Source organism: Bison bison, unplaced genomic scaffold (assembly GCF_000754665.1).
Source record: "Bison bison bison isolate TAMUID 2011002044 unplaced genomic scaffold, Bison_UMD1.0 scf7180017864364, whole genome shotgun sequence".
Taxonomy (NCBI): domain Eukaryota; kingdom Metazoa; phylum Chordata; class Mammalia; order Artiodactyla; family Bovidae; genus Bison; species Bison bison.
The window spans coordinates 2,694,927-2,714,681 of record NW_011494936.1 but is presented as its reverse complement, the minus strand read 5'-3'; the positions used below and the strand labels follow the sequence as shown (position 1 = coordinate 2,714,681).

At 44.9% G+C, this 19,755-nt stretch overlaps 1 protein-coding gene across 4 annotated transcripts in view; it reads right to left on the bottom strand.

Annotated features, from left to right (window-relative positions):
* The window catches only part of SNX10 (sorting nexin 10), a 67,240-nt gene extending 47,491 nt beyond the window's left edge, over positions 1 to 19,749 (bottom strand). Inside the window, exon 1 of one of the 4 annotated variants that reach the window (XM_010855386.1) lies at positions 19,513 to 19,749. The gene's annotated coding sequence lies outside the window, so the exon portion shown is untranslated. Of the gene's footprint in view, positions 1 to 13,319; positions 13,472 to 19,512 lie in introns of those variants that run through there. The other 3 variants (XM_010855388.1, XM_010855387.1, XM_010855389.1) reach the window with 3 other exon arrangements.
* Positions 19,750 to 19,755: the final 6 nt, after the last annotated feature.

The window sequence follows — 19,755 nt, the reverse complement described above, 5'->3', positions numbered from 1 at the left end:
TAAGAAAACAGTAACTGTATCTTATATGTTTTGAGGAGGTTTCTGTGCCCTTTATGTAAAAAGCAAAAGGTTGGCAATCCTGTGCTAGGCCTTAACTTTCTTCTATCATTTTAGAAACCCAAGAACTCCACAGAACTGGGTATCATTCATCTCTGCATTCCCTGTACTCCTTCTCAACTGTGGCCCTTGGAGGTTTTACTAAGCCCACAGCTGTACTGGCTCTAATTCTGCAGCACCGGGGGCCCCTGGCTCTACGGTAAAAGGGCAGGATCAATCAATCAATCATTCAATCAGTGAGTGACATCTATCATGGTAGGGAGAAGGGTGGGCAGGAGATGGGAGATGGAGTTGAGGGAGACTGGCATGCGCAATGCAGCCAGAAAAATAACCCCTCCCTAATATTCAAACCAGGCTTCCCTGGTGGCCCAGTGGTAAAGAACCCACCTGCAATGCAGGAGATGGGGGTTCAATCCCTGGGTCAGGAAAATCCCCTGGAGAAAGAAATGGCAACCCATTCTAGTATTCTTACCTGGGAAATCCCATGGACAGAGGAGCCTGGCGGGCTACAGTAAAAAGAGTTGCAAAGCATCAGACACAACTGAGCGACTAAACAACAAACAAACAATATAAAAACTACCTGGAAAATTTTTAGTGAAAAATTTAAGTGACTTGTCTAGCCCCTTAACAGAAATCGTTGTTGACCCAGAGAAGTGAGGACAATGAAGTCACAAGGATGCCCAGTGGTCAGCCAGCCTTCTTCGCTGCTTCCCGGTATGTGACCAAAATCGCGGGAAGCTGTCAGTGCGGCAGCCATGAATTTATAGGCTGTGGTGAATTCATGACCAAGGTAGTCTGGCCAGGAAAGAGCTTGAGACAAGGCGTCACAGAACTGACCAAATTAAACTAAGCCAGTGGGAATCAAAGAAGGCTAATCTTGAGATCTTGTCAGCAATTTTTAGAAGTCCAAAGGTTAACAAAACACTAAGAAGGAAAACAAATGCAGGCAGCTGGTGAGTGGGAAAGAAAACCATGACTGGCCTTGTTCTCGGGGCAGACTGGGCATCCTGGAGTAAGGCAGAAGTCAAGATTTGAAAACTGTTAGCAGCATAAAGTTTGGAAAGGGTGAAACAGCAGGGAGAAGCATCATGCTCATTAACTAGCTCTGTCCAAGCTCGGGGGCTCCGGGTGCCGCTGCTTTGCCCGCCTTGGTGGAAACCAAGACGGGATTCTATCCGAGTCAGGCCAGAGCTCACACTCCACCTGGACCAGAACACAGGATTACTGGCTCCAAAGCCTGGAGCTCACACACCCTTCGACCTGGCATCCCTACATCTGGGAAGGGATCCTCAAGAAGGACCAGCACCCAGGCGCAAAGCCACACATCTGAGTCTGCTCACTATGGCCATGTTTATTGGTAAAAAAGTTGAGACCACCCGAATGCCCATTCCTAAGGGAGCGATTAAACAAAGTGAACCCCATTCGCAAAAATTTTGTCGTTCAAAACACAGGGTAACCTGGAAGTACTGAGGGGAGGGGGCGTGTCCATGACACACTAAGGGGAAACGACAAAGGGGAAACTGCAGAACAGCAGGCAGGGTGATTCCACTGTTTAAGTATGGACATAAATGTGTATACGCACACTGATATGCACGGGGATGCATAGAAAAGGATTCCAGAAGGATACACGCCACAGTGTATTCATGTATATATACACATGCATATGGGGCAGGGGAGAAGGACCCATTTTTCTTATTTTTTACTTTATACGCTCCTGGACTGTTAACAACTTTTTTTTTTTAATATATTGCCTTTGTGATTTGAAACTAGATCAAATAAATCCGTAAGGACATAAAGCATATATAAAATAAACAAGAGCCCCCCACCGCAGTCATCGTTATTCCTCTTGCTCAGTCAGGAAAAACCAGTCACTAGGACGGAAAGCAAAGCTGGGGAAGGGACCGCTCGGGCTTGCTCCCCTTCTCCACCAGCTGCTGGATATTTCTCCCTCCCTTAGCTGAAACATCAGGTTGTATTTTTATTTAGTTCTGATCAAGAACAACGCATACTTTTTGAAGCAGGATTTGCACTAGCAGAGAACAAAATAAGAAATGCAGACCAAATCGGTTCAGAAGTGAGCTCTGCCCAGTCTGCGGCAGTATCAGGCGCTGACAGCCAGCAGCTTTTTGGCCGAATGTCTCCTTGATACGCCTTTCTGACTCCACCCACAGAGTCTACACCCATCTCTGAATTTTTTTTGGGGGGGGGCCCACATCATGCAGTTTGTGGGATCTTAGTTCCTTGACCAGAAATTGAATCCAGGCCCTTGGTAGTGTAAACTCAGTGTCCTAATCACTGGACTGCTGGGGAATTCCCTATATTTTTTATTTATAATGCATCCTCCCTTTGCTTCCAAATGAATGTGAAGTAGTTCTCCAATAGATTTAAGGCAGCAAACAATAATTGATCTAATTATTGTAAAGTTATTAACAAAGGAACTGAGGTAAGAATGAGGGGAAAACGAAAATGTTATTTGAAGTATAAAGTCCTACCACTCATAAGCATATTTAATTTTTGGTTGCTATACACTAATGCTCCTTAAAGCCTGTACTGCAAAAGCAAAGTTTACAACTATCATGAAAATAACCGAGAAAGACATTACTACAATATCCACTTCTGATTCACTGAATAAATCTAAATTCAGCAAGCTTCCTCAATGCTCTTCAGAGGCCATTAACATTTTTCGTAAGTCTTCCTCAGAACTATATAATGTATAATAAATCGTCTGATACACACCTACCTTGCTGACACAGTAGTTAGATCATCTCCAAAAATTTAGCTTGAAAGGTAGCAACAAAGTGTTTAGAGTTCAGGTTTGGAGCCACTCGTATCTGGGTTCAAATCCCAACTATGCCACTGATGCCTGTGTGACCTTGGACAAGTTACCCAACCTCTTTGAGCCTACATGTTCTTATAGAAGAGGGGGAAAGCATTCTTAATAGTGCCTATTTTATAAGGGTACTGGGAGAACTATTTAAGTAATTTAAGCACTGAGAAAATGTGCAATAAAAATTAAATTTGATCACTGGCTAAATCCTTGGTACCTTTTTTTTTTTTCCAAAATATTTGTAAAAACAATGGAAAGTTCAAAAAATTGCATTACTTGAGTAAAAAGCTAGATTGGATACATGTACATACATGTGGGTCTCCAAAGAGCAGAGAAAAAGTAAGACTTGCCTCTCTTGACAGACCCTTGCACATTTAGCTATAAGAAATACCCATAAATAACCTCAAACACCATGGCAAAAATTACCGGACAAATAGAATACAGTATCAGAACAGAAAACATACATTAGCCTAGCTATTCATGGTTGACTGTCACGAGAAATGAAAGAGATGTGATCTAATAATTCATGTACCTTAAAATCCTAGTATATTCAACGGTTTCCAAAGTAGCCCCATCCTGAATGTGACTTCACACCAATGACTCTATAAGAAGCCTTTCCCATATCTTCAAAGCTGAGGACACTTGGCCTATTTGAAAACCATCATTAAATCTCCCTTAGCTTCCATTTTTCCAAGTTAACTATTCTGGAGGTATTTAGTAGCTCCTGCTAACCAGAACAAGGAAAGATTTAAGTGTCTTTTCAAAGTTTCCAGGAAAATGAACAGAAAGCACAGAGAGAAATAAAACAGCTATCATTATGAGTGTCAACTGCATGTTGGCAGCATGCTGAGTATATTCTGTGCACTGTCTCATTTAATTCTCACAACCGTCCAATTCACAGATGAAGATGCTAAGCCTTAGAAAGAGGAAGTAACTTGCTCAAAGTAACCACCACAAGGTCACCCACTTGCTCAGGGACAATGCTGGAATTCAAACCCATCTGTCACTAGATGACTGCTACTCCCTTTTCAGATCTCTGTTCCCGTCTTACTAACTCTGGGGAGCTTCCCCTAACTCCCTCCAGCAGAGTCAAATCCCCCTCGTTATACTTCCCCTGCACCAAGCTCTTCCTCTATGGTTCTGATCTCAGCGAGATTCTTACCCTTATTCATTTAGGCATTGAGTTAATGTCTATCTCCCCACCAAACTGTAGGCTCAGGGACAACACAGCTCGCAGTGTTTTTTATTTAGGATCTCTGGCCTAAAGGGAGATCTCTGCCTTAAGGGACCAGGCACTTAACGGGTTCTCTACATACATTTATACTGACTGAACAAATAAATGGGAGAAAACAGTGCTCAGAAATCACTCAGCTACTCGGGCACCGCACTAAGGAAGCACAGGCAGTCCAGTGTTCATTGACGTACGGGCATCGTAACACTTGAGACCAAGGTCTTCTTCAGAACTGAAGAGGATCTCAGGTACAAAGCCTCGCAGAGGTGAGATGGACACGGCAGCATCCTCACAGCTGAAGGAGGGCAGTGTGAGGTACGGACTCTTCATCAACCCAGTTAATACATTATTAATAATAAACTGCTTTTCTGATTCTTCTGGTTGATTTTTTTACTACATACAGCTTCTGTTTTATTTTTCCTGCTAGTTTAATTAGCTTGCCAATCCCCTCCTTGAATATTTTTTTTCTTAAAATACTTTAAGCAGAATCACGTCATTCACAGGTTAGGTTCTTAACACTCAATTGTGAAACTGAAAACAACTGAAATAAAGGAAACTATATATACACACATACACACACAAAGTTACCAAATCTCTGTACTTCTCCACAAGTCACTGTCACAAGGAAAAGCCCAAGTGTTTCAGAATATCGTATCTTTAACCAAGTCATACAGCACCATCCCAGATTACACTCACTCCCAATGTAAAAATACTAAACCAGTAGAAACATTAAGTTCTTTATGAGAAAGGAAAATATTCACAGGCAAGCTATTTTAGTCTAAAAAGATTTTAAAAAGAAAAAAGAAAATTATATTTGTTACTTGTCAAATAGTGAGGTTCTCAGGGTTTCAGGATTTTGATTATCACTTAACGACAGGCTTGATTTCACAATGTTTTTATTTTTTTTGCCATGAGTGAACAACAAACTTTAAGAGGTGAGAAAAAGTGGAGAAAAGCAGGAGATGGAGTTTTGCTATGTGAATGTTCAGGAAAAAAAGGAAAACTACGAACTTAGCCACATTGGTTTGGCAGAGCCTAAATTCACATAAGGCCTAAACTATCTGCCCCTTTTCAGTAAGCATGTAATTCCTCTCCACATTTTTTTCAGAGATTTAGAGATGTAGCGGGTCCCACCAGACAGGCCAAGCAATCTTGAAAAGTCCAGTTAAGCAACCTCCCAACCAAGAAAAGTGCCTCAGGTGAGTGACACTATAGCCTTGGGGAGGAAAGAATTCATTTACAGGATCTAACAAGATCACATACCTCTTAGATGAATGGGGCTTCCCTGGGAGCTCAGCTGGTAAAGAAACCACCCGCCAGTGCAGGAGACCCCAGGTTGAATCCTGGGTCGGGAAGGTCCCCTGGAGAAGGGATAGGCTACCCACCTCAGTATTCTTAGGCTTCCCTGGTAGCTCAGCTGGTAAAGAATCCGCCTGCAATGTGGGAGACCTGGGTTTGATCCCTGGGTTGGGAAGATTCCCTGGAGAAGGAAATGGCTATCCATTCCAGTATTCTGACCTGAAGAATTCCATGGACTGTATAGTCTATGGGGGTCTCAAAGAGTCGGACACAACTGAGCAGCTGAACAACAGCAACATCTCCACTTACTTCTCCTGGTGACTCTAATAAGAAGTCAACAGTGCCCAAAGTCTCTGCTATTTGCTGCAAAGCTGAGCCCCTCTGCCTGGGAAGCAGTCCCACATCCAGGGAGCACACCTGGGCATCAGGCTCACCATCAGCCCTGGCGGAGGAAGAGAACCCTCATAGACCGTCTCCTAGTTGTCAAGTACTAGGCAACCCATTCCAGGCACTTCACACATAGTACACACATGACTCAGGCAGAAACCATGTGCATCGTGTGCTCCCAATGGGGAAACAGCTGAGGGAAAGGAAAAGACAGGGCTCTCAGCTGCCCATTCACCACCACCCAGGACCAAGGAGACCACAGCCCAGGCTGCTGCTTCACAGGGAGCCCTCGGTCCTGGTCAACCAAAGACCGCCATTTCAAATCACAACTCAGCCCTGTCACCGACATTACCTGTGAGTGTACCTGTGAGTCAAAATCACATATGCTTTTATTTCCTGTTTGCTATCTGTCTCCACAAGATAGCCTGTGACTCTTCTGCTCAAGAAGCCATTCTACATACTGCGAGGCCACAGCCCCCAAATGGCCAAGGCCGGAAGGGAGTCGGCTTCTGAAAGACAACAGGGCAGGGCCATCAGCCCCTGGGGACCTGCCAAAGCCACACAGTTGGAGCTTCTGCTCCTCTCTCTGCAGGGACCCAGGAGAGCCACTCTAGGCACCAGAGTGTTCTCTCTCCAGACACTGAGTCCTGGGATTTAGTACCAGGTACCAGGGCTTCCCCAGTGGCTCAGTGGTAAAGAATCTGTATGTAGTGCACAAGATGTGAATTCAATCCCTGGTTCAGGAAGATGCCCTGGAGAAGGGAATGGCTACCCACTCCAGTATTCTTGCCTGGGAAATCCCACAGACAGGCTCCAGTCCATGGGGCTGCAAGAGTTGACCATGACTGAGTGCCTAACCACCACCACCAGCCCAGGTACTAGGTAATGCCCCCTGATCCAGATATACCTCCAGGGTTGCCCAGTGGTTAGAGTCAGGGATGAGGTGTGATCATCAAGGTTAGAAGTCAGGCTGCTCAGGGTAAGGAGACAGAGACGACGAGGGAGAGGGGGAAGAAGATTCTGAAGTCAGGGCTCAGAAACGAAGCCTGCCTCCCCTCTTAAAGAAACTTGACCAGCGCCCTAACTGCACCCACTGTCATCCTACCCACTGAAACCCTGAAGCACTAGGTGGCCGCCTCAGCCCAGCTTCCAAGGCCACTGCCTTCCGGCTTCACCTCCTCAACACCTCATTTTCTGCTCCCTCCTCACCAGTGCACCCACCACTGAGGTGAGAGCCCCCTCCTCGTCTCCCCAGCAAGAGGCCTGCTGTCCCCAGATGCTCCCCCACCTCTCTCTGCCTGGCCCCGCCTTACTCTCCCCTCATCAGGACAAAACATCACCTGCAAACAGTCCCACAGCCCTTGGAAAGGCCAGGAACTACTCCAAGCACTTTATACACATCCACTCCTTTCCTCAGCACGAGAGCCCCTTCAGGAGGCATTGTTAGTATCCCCACTTTACAGATTAGAAAACTGAGGCACACAGAGATGATGTGACTGTCTCAAGGCCCCATAGGCAGCAGCCAAGTCCCTGCTCCCAAGGAGGGAGCTGCAGTGCCTTTTACAACACAGCTACAACTGCCACCTCCTCCCCAGGTCTCCCCTGGTCTCTGCAGAGCCCCTGGCAAATCTCCAGACCACCTACATGGGCTGGAGTGAGGACTGGCTAGGTTCTTGTCTTCTCTCCCCTCTTAGACTAAAAAGCCCTGACTAAGGCCTTGGGGTATTTCTACATCATCTTTGTATTAGTTTCCTGTTGCTACTGAAACAAACTGCCATCGACTTAGTGGCTTAAAACCACACAAATTTATGACCTTAGTTTTGTAGGTCAGACGTCCAACACAGATATCTTCAGGTTAAAATCAAGGGCTCAGGCTGTGTTCCTCCTGGAAGCTCTAGGGGAGGATCTGTTTCCTGCCCTTCTCCCAGTTCCCAAGGCTTGGCTCACGGCACCTTCCTCCATCTTCAAAGCCCACAACATATCATCTCTCTGACCCTTCTTCTGCAGTCATTCTCCCTCTGAACACTGCAGGGAAAGGTTCTCTGCTTTTAAGGACGCACGTGACTGTATCAGGCTCACTTGGATGACCCAGGATAATCTCCTCATTGATCAAGGCCCTTAACTTAATTATACCTGCAAACTCCCTTTTGGCATGCAAGGAAAAATGTTCACTGGCTCCAAGGGTTAGAATGTAGACCAATGTGGAAGCTGTTATTCTACCTACCACACTCTTTGTACATAAACCTCGAACACAATGGCCCACACTGAACTTCAGGAGCTGCACCAATCCCCAAAGGCTGGATTATATGGCCCTTCCATGGCCTCCGATTGAGGTGGACATTAGTTCTGTACCTCCCAAATCCACCAAGAATTCTTTGAAGGAGGACCCCCAAACAGAGATAGTGATACTACATGGTGGACACATAAAGATGTCTGATAATCTGGGGAGCAAACACACTGCTAAGGACTTTACTGCATTCAGCTCATCAATCCCTACCTCAATCGCTATTTTCTATTTTTTGCTCTGTATTTTACTTTTATCATTTTTTAAAGCTTAACACTTGTTTCAAAATGTAAATAATGCCAAAAGGTCAAGAATAAACATTCTCTTTCTCTCTTTTCTGCCTCTTAGTCATTTTTTGGTATCCTTCCAGGGACATTTTATGCATCTGCAAGCAGGATATATTCCTATTTATTTCCTACCCCTACTCCCTTTTCTGTAAATGCTAACATCACTTACAGTCCTGCCCATGCCTCACTCTTCACAACACAGACTACTCCACAGCTGTCCACAGAGCATCCTGGTTCTCTTTTTGGGTACTTATTCCACTGTGCAGCCAGAGCACAATTCAGTTCACCACCCCCCACACTGACAGATACTCTTTAGCTGTTAGAAACGGTGCCCAGCAAGTTTGTGTGACTTTGTCTGAAGGATAAATTTCTCTAAGTGGACTGAATCAAGCAAGGCGATGTGAATGATTAACTCTGACAGGTTCTGGCAGATGCCCTCTGCAGGGGACTAATACACATTCACAAAGTGTGTACGTATGAGTTCTGTTTTCCCACATCCTCCCTAACATGGATGGTTATCAGGATTTTTCACTTTTGCCAACCCCAGGTAGGTGAAGTGTAACATGTTTCAACGCACTTCAATTGGTATTTTTAAAATTATGTGTGAGCTCAAGCATTCTTCATGTGTTTAGGAGTCATTAAATTACTTTATATGGACTTTTTGTTCATATCCTTTGACATTTTCCTACATCGTTCTGTTCTTTTCCTTATTAATTTGTAATTATTTATGCATTAGGGAAATTAACCCGTAACGTATAACATGAAACACATATTTTTCCATTTTGTAATCTGTCTTTAGTTTTGCTTACAGGGGTTTTGCTATGCTGTTTTTAAGTAATGAATTGTATCAATTTTTTCCTTATGGCTTCTAAGTTTTGCAGCACACTTAGAAAGCCCATTCCTACTGAAAAGTTATAAAAATATTCTCCTTTGGATTATTCTAGAGATCAGTCATCTATGAGCAGTGAAAAGTTCTTTTCTATGGTCATGGATTTACATCCTGGCTGTAATGTGTTTCTGGCCATACCATATGCAAACAAATTTTAACTTTATAAGGTAACTTTTATTTTCTGATACTCTGGTGTTTATAAAGCACTGTCCCATGACAGTCAGTGAGACAGGCAGTGCAAGACTTATCTGTCTTATTTTATAGAGGACAGCTTCCCAAGCCAACACCTAGAGAGGTTCATCTCCCATCCACGTCCACACAGTAAGGTCCAGACTCACACTGAGGACTCCGGAAGCTCTTCTCTCCTCTCCCCTCCACTGCCTCTCTTCACAAAAGGACATTTATACTCATTAAAATCTTAAAGGACATCGCCAAAGGCATTTCTAAATAACTTCAAAAGAAAGTGAATAACTTTTCTATTGAAAAGACAGTACTGGACTTCCCCAGCGGCGCAGTGGGTAAAAATCTGTCTGCCAACTCAGGGGATACAGGTTCGACATGCCAAGGAGCAACCAAGCTCATGAGCCACAACTATGGAGCCTGTGCTCTGGACCCCGTGAGCTACAACTACCGAGCCCAGGTGCTGCAAGTACTGAAGCCCACACAGCTAAAGCCTGTGTACTGCGACAAAGAGGAGCCCCAGCTCGCCACAACTAGAGAAAGCCCACACAAAACAAAGAGGACCCCGCACAGCCAAAAAATAAAATATATTTTTTAAAAAGGCCTTGAATGCCATGCCAAGGATTAAAAAAAAAACAAAACCACACAGTATTATTTAAATAGGCCACACAGTGATCCAATTCAACAGTGACTCATCTTCAAATGCCTGTGCCAGTGTTCTCAACAACAGGCAGGATTCCGTGTTCCTACAGTGTGCCTATATAACCCTGCAACATTTAATGAAAATTAAGAGATGCAAATGTCCCCAGATCCCAAGGCTTCCGAGTGGATCATCAAGAGCAGCGCTTCTCATTTTGTGGTGAGTTATATTTAAGCTATGGAGGGCTCTTTTCAAATGACTCATATCCCAGCCTTCTCATCACCCACCCCCCAAGGGAGTCCCCCCAGGAGCATATCACTTGTCCCCTCAAGTGTACAGATGGTGGAAAACCACTGACCGGAGCCCAGAGTCTGTATCTGCACAATTCCTGTATACCGCACAGCCTTGGTTCTCCCACCTACCTGGACTCTTCTGCCATAGTGTCCAGTTGCCCTAATCAGGTCAGTTCTGAAATTCCCCCCTCAGGTCCTTTGTGCCTTTTGCTTCCTCTGACATCCCCAGCACCCCCTTCCCTCCCCAACCCACCAAGAGGGCTCCTTCCCATACTGCAGGTATTGGTTTAAATGCCACCTCTTCAGGAGCCTTTCCTGACCACCCACTAAAGCAAATTCCCCCCAGTAACACTCCATCCTTTTATTTTCTCCTTCGAATGTCTCAGTCTGTATGATTTGTATCTATTAATTTACTTCCTTGTTTATTGTCTGTCCTCTCAAAAATCCCACGAGGGCAAGGACCTTGTTCATGTCATTCACACTTTATAACCCTAGAATGGAGCAATCTTCCTGGCATATAATAAGTGCCCATTAAAAAATGGGTCAGTTACACTTGATTGAATTAGTCCTAGCTAATTCTCTCCATTTCTGCATCACCATCAAGTTTTTAAGTAGCCCCAACCACATGGGCTGGGAGGATGGACATTGGACAACTTGCCCGGCCCCTCCTGTTGGCCATCTCTGCTCATGGTTACTCAATCATTTTGCGAAAAGAGAAAGCAATTTAGCCAGCAACAGTCCAGGGTGGCATGTCTTGAAGACCACGCGCCTTCCTCTATTGTTTTCTCTTTTTTCCTTCTGGTCTAATTCCACTGGACTGTGGAGGATGAGACTGGAGAATGATGTTAAAGTCATAACATTCATCATCAAAAACAGCAACCCAACTAAAAATTACAGAATGTTAATGATGGGGCCAGACACTGTGTGAAGAGTGCAACATGAATCATCTCATCTAACCCTCAAGAGAGCCCCTCAGGCAAGTCTCACTACCTCAGTTTTACAAATGAGGAAAAAGTATGCAAGGTCATAGAGCTAGTAAGTGATGGAACCAGGACCCAAACCCAGCTAGCCAGACCCAGGCAAGCCCTCATCCTCCCCACACATCTAACACAGCATCCAAGTCACATGCTTAGAAATAAATGCTAAAAAGAGAGCAATGAGAGGAGAATACTAACCAATAAACAGAATTATTTAAGTCTCAAATGTTTCAGGGATGTGGAGATTGGAGGCAGAGTTCTGTCTGTACATGAACTGGGAAAGTTCACAGCCATACTTCCAGAAATGATTTTTTCATTCTCAGAAAGGAGGTAATATTGAGACAAATGTAGTGTCTTCCTCTGAAAGACCTCTTTCAGGGTCATTAGGTATAAAGGAGGACCCCTAAGAATAACTAGAGGGCAACAACAATCCAATTCAATGAGCAATTACTGAGAGCCCATTATGTGAGAGTTCTAGGTTTGGTCCTGACAAGGGCTGTTTTTAATGGTTAAGGCACACGCCCTGAGTTCCAAGATGTAAAGATCTCCAGATACAGACATGAAACAGCCTACTTGTAATGCAAACTTCACTCTATGTGCCAGAAGAAATAGCACTGGTAACAGGGTTCCAGGAAGGAGGAGAGTGCAAAGGGAGAAGCCTCATGAAGGAAAGTAGGACCTGACGAGGCCTTGATGCTTGCATCAGGCAGGGAAAACAGGACCAGCCTGGGCTGATTAAGAAGTAGCACCACTGGGGAATTCCCTGGTGGTCCAGTAGTTAGGACTCCATGCTTCCACTGCAGGGAGCACAGGTTCAATCCCTGGTCGGGGAACTACAATCCTGCCAACTGTGATGTGTGGCCAAAAAAAAATAGAAGGAACAGCATCACTTTCAGTAGACCTAAGTGTTCAGCCCCCCAGCAGTGGAGGGCCTGCGTTGACAGAATGTCATGAGGAGGTAAGCTGGGAAGAGCTCTAATGGGCATCCTAGGATGGGGAAGTCTTGAATGATGAGAGGAGGAATGCTGACTTCTCCCAGAAGGCAGGGATGTAGTACTCAGAAGCCTGCCATGATGGTGATGATTCATCTGGGGATGGGGTGGAGGATGGACTGATAGGCTGTGAGCTTCATCAGAGAGCTGCTGGAATGCATCAACCAACAGAAGAGATCATGGACTCAAGGTGGGCGGGAGATGGCCAAACACATTTGAAAATAACAAGAAGCAGAACCCTGAGGATTTGGTGGGGAGGGGTGAAATCATTTTTTGTGATACAATGGTGTCTTGGTGTTTTGTGTGATACATTTTGTGTCTACAATGGTGGACACATCATATATTTGTCAAAACCTGGAGTGTACAACACTAGGAATTAAGTGAACCTCAATGGAAAGTACAGACTTTGGGTGACAGTGTGTCAATACAGGTTCATTGACTATAATGACATACATACCACTCTGATGCCAAGGCTGATAACAGGAGAGGGGAGGCAGGTTATACATAGGATCTCTCTGTACTTTCCATCAGTTTTGCTGTGAACCTAAAACTGCTCTTAAAAATCAAATCTATTAGGACTTCCCTGGCAGTTCAGTAGTTAGGACTCCATGCTTCCACTTTAGGGGGTCCCAGTTCAATTCCCAGTCAGGGAAATAACACTCTACAAGCTGCACAGCCCCGCCCCCCCCAACCCCCGCAAAAAACATCAGGTTTATTTAAAAAGATGTATGGGGACTTCCCTGGTGGCCCAGTGGCTAAGACTCTGAGCTCCCAAAGCAGGGGGCCCAGATTCGATCCCTAGTCAGGGAACTAGATTCCATATGCCGAACTAAAGATTCTGCATGCTGCAACAAAGACACAGCACAGTGAAATAAATTTTTTTTTTTAAAAGACGTATATATAAAAAAAAAAGATGTATATAACAAGAATAACTTGGAGACAGCATGATGGAAGAAGGGCGTCAAGAGTGACTCACCAGCAGCAGACTGGAAGAAGACTGGGGTCACAGGCGGAATGGGGAAGCTGGAAAGGAGGTCTGTTTTTAGAGGTGAGAGAGAACAAAGATGAGTTCAGCTGGGAACAAGCCAGGATGATGGTGGACATCCACACAGAACAGCCTTCAGGCACCTGAAGAACAGTTTGGGGCTCAGATAAGAAAAGGGCAGAGGTATGCAAACTGGAAACAAAAGTAAGCACTACATGTTCCTCTTTTAAAGTGATAAATTGTCTTTCAAAAAGGAAGATCATTGCAACACACCGGAAATAGCCTTCCCACTCTGTCGAAAGAACTCTTGCTGGGGAGGCAAGTTTATTTACAAAGGAAAACAGCAGCACCAGGGGTTGCGATATACTAGTCACTTTCAACTCTGCCCAAAGTGACATCAGTCCAGATAGGAAGAACTGGCAAGTTATCTGAGGGACAGCAAGAGGGAGATTTCACTTTTAAGCAAACAGTTTCCCCTAACAAGGTTTTCCAGGTGGCACCAGTGGTAAAGAACCCACCTGCCAATGCAGATAGACCTAAGAGACCTGGGTTTGATCCCTGGGTTGGGAAGACCCCTTGGAGAAGGAAATGGCAACCCACTCCAGTATTCTTGCCTGGGAAATCCCATGGACAGAGGAGCCTGGTGGGCTGCAGTCCATATCGTCACACAAAGTATTGGACATGACTGAAGCAACTTAGCACGCATGACTGCCTAACAAGAGTAGGAAGGACAACGTGAATGCCAAACAGCCTGACTCCCAATCCTTATTCTGCCCCTTGCCCAGGGAGATTGTTTCACATCTCTGTGCCTCAGTTTCATCATCTGCAAAATGGGGATAATGGCCTGTTTCATGGATCAGCTGTAAAGATCACATGAGTACATGTGGAGCTCAGCTACTGTCACTGATCATTACTTTCTAGAGTTTTCCAAGACTCCTAAGGGAGAAAATGCTGAGGTCTCTTCCTGATTATCACAAAGCAACTGTGCCTTTTTAAAAATATCCCCTTCAAGTATCTGATTTGTCAGATGGGACAGGAATATTTACAGAAGCAGAACATTTTAAGTCTATATGCTCTGAAACAGCCCACACAAGAAGTGCACACCTTGGCCTTTCCCTGTGGCACAAACTTACCCACAGTTTCTTGGCATTGGCCTTGACCCAAGAAGAACGAGATAACACATAAAGTTATTATGTGTTAATAACTGTTAATAGTGGGTAAAATGCCAAACACAATATTCCTTACACTAGCTGCCCAAAGCACTGACTGCAATCCAAAGCATCTGACTCATATCTGTCCACAGATCCAGTCTGGCAAAGGTCTCACCTCAAACAGAGGTCACATTTTTTTCAAGGTTTCCCAACCATCAGGGAAAAGTGCTAGTTACAAAAAGCCAGCATCAGGTCTGCACTCCCCCATAAAAGGTGAAGCTGATCTCCCAGCGTAGGAATTTTCAGGTGTACCTGGGCAGAAGCAGTCCCAATTCTCAGGGTCTGATCACCCAGAGAGAGCTGACAAAAAGGCTCCACATCCCCTGCTTTGAGACACTAGAATCTAGAATCTAGGGCTGTGGGAACACCTGCCTCCTCCTCAGTGGTCCCAAATGCCACTCTCCAATAAACAGGGCTGATGTGTCAGTGAGGCAGGGGAGGATAACGATCAGTAATAGAAACCTCCTCCCTGTGTCTTGTGTTCATAATTTCTAAGGAGTTGTGGTTCCCTACATATAATGCCCCTTGTTCTGTTCTGCACTTTGAACTGTTAGGGTCTGTAAGTCTGAGATGAACTGGAGAGCATCCATAGTCATAAAAAAGAGAAAAGACCCTGCAGCTCATGGGTAAGGGAGGAGGGTGAGGGGCAGGGCTGAGAGACCAAGAGAAGGACCCGGGAGATGATGGAAGATCAGGAGGCCCACAAGGTAACTGCTCAACTCATCTAGTAAACTCTTCTGAATCAGCAGAGCACGTGGTGGGGTAGATTTCTCAATCAGTGAAAGATTTCCCCATCGGTATGGAGAAATGGTCTTGGACTTCTCTGGTGGTCCAGTGGATAAGACTCTGAGCTCCCAAAGCAGGAGCCCTGGGTTCAATCCCTGGTCAGGGGACTAGAGCCCACATGCCACAACTAAGAGTTCCCAATGAACAACTAATGATTCCCATGTGTCACGATTAGAAGATCCAATGTGCTGCAATGAAAACCCAGTGCAAACAAATTTTTTTTTAAATCTCACATATGTGTATATATATTTTAATATCTATAATTTTGGTTTTGACATTCAATCTTTAGTCTAAGTGGCATTTACTTTTGTGAACGGTGTGAAGCTTGGATCTCATTTTTTTCCTAACTGGATCTCATTTTTTCCTAATTGGACCGATAACAGTCCCGATAAACTTTACTACCGTAAATTTAATCACATGATGAATTTCTATCTTGACAAGGGAACTAGGTCTGGACTTGCTATTTCTGGTCTGAAGTAACGTATTTTGACGTCCAGTTGAACGATACATTTCAAAATATATTGCCTATTAGTATAATGCATTGATATTTTCCCAGGAAAACTTCTATCAATTTGTAAAAATTAAAATTAAGTGACTTTAAAGTGCTGGCCTAAACTAACAGCAGGTTCATGACCTATTAGTCTTATTTAGTCACTGGAGCATCAAGCTTTGGCCTGACTTCCCAGTGATTCACACCCTACATGGAAATCTCAGACTTCGTGGAATTTCACTTGAATTTACAAATCCCTTAGCAATAACTTTCCAACACTACAATTCGACCAATAGGCCTGAACAGCATCCTTGTGCCTTAACCAATATATGTTCTGACTCCTTCCTTGCTTTCTCTCAAAACAAGTTTTATCCTCCTGGCTCTTATCACACAGTGTTGTAGATTCCCATCTTAAATCTCTGCAGAGTGGTTCAGCTAACAAGATGACATGCCAAAAGATGATGTATTTTAATAGTGCTTCCAAGAAACTTTGTTGGCCTCTCCCACACTGGGGAAGAGGGTGGGAAAGCTGGGAGTCTTTGGCTTTTTGTAATTCATTCACCTGGCACCACTCGTTCCAAAGGGAAATATTGGGGTGTGATGGAAAGAGTATGAGACTGGAAGTTAGGAAACCTGAGTTTTATAGTCCCGTTTCTATTTCTAAGTAGCTTCATAGCTCAGATTAAGCTATTTGTAAAATTAGATTATAGGAACAGAATAGTCATCACCAAATTTTCTTTCTACCATGAATGACCCTTTAAGAATCTAAAGGAAGGACCTCCCTGGTGGCCCAGTGGTTAAGACTCTGCACTTCCACTGTAGGGGGCACAGGTTAGATCCCTGGTCAGGGAACTAGGATCCCGAATCCCATGCAGACAAAAAGAGAATAAATAAATGAAAAAGTATTTTCAAAAAAGAGAATCTAAAGTAAGCTGTGGATTCTCACCTCTAGAATAATATACTCTTGTACAAGAGTATGAAATCATATGTTTTCAGGGAGTTCACAGACTCCCTAAAGCCTATCTCTGTATTCCCAGGGTCAAGATCACTGAGACCTACCACAAACTTCTAAAAAATAACACAGAAGACAACAGAAATGTATGTAGAATCACAAAACCTTAAGCAAAGTTGAATCATTTCCAGAACTAAAAGCATCTTCTTCTCCTCAGAGACTGAGAAAGGGAAGAGGTTTCTTAGGGTAAAATAAATGGAAATGCCAATTAAGGGCTGCCCTTGATTGAGGTCTGGCTAAGCCCTTTACCTACATTCACAGAGGAGTGCCTGAGGGACAGTACCCATTCCAGAGCCAGGCTGCCTCGTTCAAATCTCGGCTCCATCATTTATTAATTGACTTAGGCTTTGTGCCTGTTTCTTCTTCTGTTATTGAAAAGGGGAGAAGGGAAGGGAAAAAAAAAAAAAAACTAGGGCAGAATAAAAACAATACATATCTCAAGGACTGTTAATATACATATGGTACTTGAAATCAAGCTTTGCAGACACTAAGCCCTAAATAACAATTCCACGTTATAGAAATCCGGGACACATTTGCTGGGAGGTTAAGCTCTTGAGCTGAAGAGTTTAGGGAAGCCATAGATATCTTGATAACTCATTTTCCCTCAGATGTAAACAGAATCTGCTTCAGAGGTTTGTTTTAAGGATTAATGAGCCTGCCATGTTAAAAACTCTTTTCACAATCCCTAGCACATCATCAGTGCTCAGTAAATGTCAGCTATTGTTATGAACAATTCTGGGAGGCAAGGATTATCAGTACCTTTTTTAGTTCTGAAGAAAGGATAAATCAGAAAGTTAAGTGTTCTGCTAACAGTACCTCAGTTAGTAAATGATTATCCCCAGATTTCAACTCCAATGAATCTGAAACCAGAAGTTGTAACCACTATTACACACAACCCCTTAATTAGAACAGGGCTTAGAGAACAGAAAAGCTGATTCATACCTACTAATTTTAAGTGAGAGAGAGAGAGAGAGAAAAAAAAAAAAAAAAAGACTGTTGGTGATAAGAGTCTTTTATCCAAAATGCAGGGTATTTATTCTCCAGGGAGGTCAGTCATGACTGGCCAAAAGCCCTCATTTGCTACTCTTAGAAATGGAAGACTGAAAAGGCTGGACCATGGTCTCATCGATTTCAAACCCCTGGCAAGTGGTTGTTAAACCACAGCCGTCACATCAAAAGAGGAAAAAGAAGCCATTTCCTATAATAGCTGAACAAACAAACAGAGTTCTCTAAAAAGCAAGTAGAGACCCTAAGGCTGAGAAAAGTAATATTAAGAGTGCTCCAAAATCACATAGAAATGCCATAGTAGAACACAACATTAGTCTTTAAACATCAAAGTTTTATGCGGGAAGTAATGAAGGCGTTTATGTCTGTTTCCAATACCAAGCTCCGGGAGGCCTTCCCTGGAGGAAGTAAAATAAGAGGAAGTTCCTACCACAGCCCACTGTTGCAGGAGGAGAAGCAGACAGTCAGTCAGTCAAGAGACCCCTGGTGAAGGGCGGTGTCACCTGAGAGCCACACCCCACTCCTCCAACACCAGTTTCCTCCCTAGTGAAATAGTCACCTCAGAAATGAGAATGAAATAGACCAGCAGGAGAAACAGGGTGGTCCACTGAAATACAGGTCAGTGCTAATCACCTTTCTTCACATCTTCTATATATTTACTTCTGGGTATATGGTATTTTTTGTCTTTTTTCAAAACAGTCCCATTAGTCAATCTTAAATCTACCATGCCTTTAAAAAGGGGGGTACGGTGCTTAGCACTAGGCATCACTGATCATTGGAAGGGATGGTAGAAACAGCGGAAGCATCTCATTCAACTGCATCCTTGGAGTTTGGTCCATTAGACGGAGTAGCCAGTTCCCCGCTGTGGCTGCACTCATCCCTGCCACCCAGCCCACTCCCAGGGGCGAAGAGGGACTTTATGCATTCCCAGCTTACCCCCACCCCTACGCCCCTAGAGGTGTGGAGAAGGCTGCGGACGGAGGGAGTCAGAAGCCCATCACAATCTAGGCCTGTTTCTGCTGTCACTGGCTGGATGACTCTGCTCCCTGGGGCCTTAGTTTCCCAGCCTTAAAATGAGAGGTTTGAAGGAGATCACATGAAAGCCTCCTGCCTGCTCTAAATTTCTAAACCCATTATTCTGATACATAAACGTGTCCTGCAGAAATAGAAGCCCTTACTGGCAAGCAGGACTTGTGGTTCTACGTCCCCCTGACCATTCCCCTCAATCCCCCGCGGACCATCTTACCGAAGTATGATACATCAGAACTGAAAAACAGGCTGTTGCTTTCCCGTGGTACCAGACCTAGTAATCAGTCAAACGTGGATTTTCTCTCGGGCCTTTTCCCTCAATCCCACAATCCCAAGAAAACCCCCTGCCTACCCCTCCCAATTTCTAAACTCAAAGCTACCCTTTCGTGGATTAAAAATACCCACCCAAACCCGGCCTGGTGTAAGGTGTCTCAGCACATTTCCCGCGCCCCGCCCCCCCTCCGCCGGAGTCCGGGATTCCACCTCTGCCCCACCTTCTCCCTGGGGTGTCTTTTTAGCCCGATCGATCCGATCCGTGCCCTCCCCTGGCAAACCAGCCGACCGATTCCTCTTCCCCGGCAGGAATGGAGGCAACGCCCGGCTCCAACCCCAGGAGACCCAAGCATCTTCCCAGCCCGCAGGGAGAGGCACCTGGGCGCAGAGGAAAGGGCCCCAAGCCTCCGCGAAGGAAAGGGCGGCCGGCTAGTCCCTGGTAGCGGTCCTCACCCAGCGGCGCGAGGGAGGCCTTCCCGGCAGATCGCCTGTCACTTACGGGCGGCACCTCCAGGCAGAGCCGGGCAGAGCAGGGCCAGCGGGCCAGCGGGTGGCGGAGTTTGCTGACTCAAAGGCGCGGCGGCGGCGGCGAGCGCCGAGGAGCGCACACGAGCACAGCCC